Consider the following 2509-nt stretch of genomic DNA (forward strand, 5'->3'; position numbering starts at 1 on the left):
CGCCGAGTTTCTTCTATACTGGACTCGTTAAAATTTCACAGTAAAGGACCTGTTCGATTACAAACAAGAATGGACCACTCCTTCTTAGGGTTCGAATCTAAACTAAGTTGGACTCATCCGAAGGATGAGCTTATAATCAAGCATATGTTATCCTCCTCAAGCTTGTAAAAAATAAAGATGTACTTGCCAGAAATTGTGGGGGAAAAGAGAGAAAAATGAGCCTATTTGTTATCCTTTGTCTTAGAAGAAGCCTTATCACCACTCTTGAACACAACACTTTTCATTCACCTGGGTTGGGAAATCCTTTGCCTAACAGTTGATTAAACCACTTTGAAAATCTTCAACCGGTTCCAGGTATTAACTTTGGGTCAATTGTCACCAAGCCATCTGTCGTGTCGTTATGTGTTCAAGAGGTCACTGCAAATAAACCATTCATCTGCAAAATACCCGTCATCCATCTCGACTGTCCCTGAGTCAGTCCTTACAGCTACATTTCTTCAACTTGATCTATGATTTTGTGTTTTGGGCTTTCCTGCAACGGGTCGCTTTCTATCGACATCAGCACATTATCTAGAAAGATGACCTAGAAATTGTCAGTACCTTGAAATCTGCATACATCAATGGCAGGTTTCTCGCCTTTGACGACGGTTTACATCATTGACTTTTGATCGAAGGATTCCGTGAAATGTTCGACATCAACTCATTCATTCACATCTCATGGATTGTACTAGGTACTTTGAGAACCATTGACATCACTGGTGGTCTCTCTCACACTTGTTAACAGTTTACATCATCGACTGGTAATCAAGTGGTTTCTACCATGTTCGACATCAACTCATTTATTCGCATGGATAGAATCGTACCATTTCGGGAAGTAGAAATGAAGACCCTGGATCTAGTTTCCACCATCCAGGTTGCGAGGAGTTTTGTATTCATTATACAGTAGACTAATCATAAATAGATGGCTGCATCCATACTGTGTCTACAAGAGTCTATGACTATGATGTACTGTGAAATCATTCCTATATCAGAGCAGTCGTTAGTTTCTTAGTTAAAGTTTTCAATCTGAGTATGGGAATGCCTACCTCAGCGATGATATGATCTTATATATGTATTTTGTGTTGAATATTTGCAGGTTCCGACTGGGCTCTCCACAAGATAATCCTTGAAATGATAAAAGTACTTCACCCTTCCTAGATGATATGAAACCCTAATCTACTATAGGGTTCGCACTTTAGGGGGCAATCTGTTACACTAAAATTTGTCACCATGACTATTTGCAGTTATTATGGCTCCATCAACTGTCATACTATCCTCCTTGGCAAGTCTTATACCTCTGCTCTTCATGTCAAACTCCAAGAAAGAGAGAAAGTCTTTAAAAATCTATATAACTCTGGGTACGCAGTTTCTCTTAGCCTTACCTGCGTGTACGCACCTCAAGTTCACATTCCCTGCGTACTTGTACGCTCTGTCTGTAAAGGGGTGGGTGTGTACCCCTGTAAAGGTCAAAAGGCACGAGTTTTACTTCAAAAAAGTTACTTGTGGTCGATTCTAGAGCATTCTAGAAGCTTGTTTGACGTGTATTGAGCGCCTCCAGATGGTTCATGTATCCCTATGAAAGAGGAACTTATCCCATCAAGAGGGGAGCTATCCCATTCAAATAGCGGCTTATCCCATTGATGGTGGACCTGATTAACTTCCTCCAAAGCACTATAAATACAGGCATTGGGCCAGAGGGAGGGGAGGTTGAAAGCTTAACATTCCTAAGGGTAGATGCTGCTGGAATTAGGACTCCCTTATAGAGCTTGAGAGGAGAGATTCCCATCCTTTCTTAGCTTCATTTGGAAGTGGGTGAGCTGATCAGAGTAAAGGAGAACTCTTGCTGGACCCTGGGAGGGACCTGCACAACACCAAGGCACAGGTTGTAATGGTTTCTTTTGTTTCCACTTAATACAATTAAGCTCATTTTTCTCAACAGGTTGTTATACATGATTTGTTTCATATACTCCTTTGTCTGTATGATGAATATGTTTTATTTTATGAGTTATTCAGGTGCTATGTAATCGTTTGCTTGTTAGTGAATGCAGGTTTCGAAGAGAAGGAGGAGCTCATCCGGATCGGCGAGGCTGGACTGCTACAAAGCGTTGGACTAAAGGTATGTTATAAACACCTGATTACTTGTATTCTAAATGCATATTTAGGGAAATATAGTGTTTAATTGTCTTGTTTGTCACTAGAAAGCCTTAGCTTCTAGGGAGGTCGGTTTTGTCCGCAAAATTGACTCTTTCCGCATGACAGCAGCTGAGCAGGAAAAGGCCACAACAGTAGCAGCAACACAGGAAGCAGCCACGAAGGTAGGCGAGGGACAAACAACACCTTTGCAGGGACAGGAAGCAGAGGAAGAAGAAACAGAAGAAGGAGGCATGGACCCATGAACCGCATCAACACAGATGAAGCACCAACACACATCAGAGTGGGTATGGTTGCGGAAGAAGGTCAAGGCCTCGAA

Source organism: Pinus tabuliformis, chromosome 4_1, assembly GCF_031772625.1.
Source record: "Pinus tabuliformis cultivar Carrire ecotype Pingquan chromosome 4_1, CPIR1, whole genome shotgun sequence".
NCBI lineage: Eukaryota > Viridiplantae > Streptophyta > Pinopsida > Pinales > Pinaceae > Pinus > Pinus tabuliformis.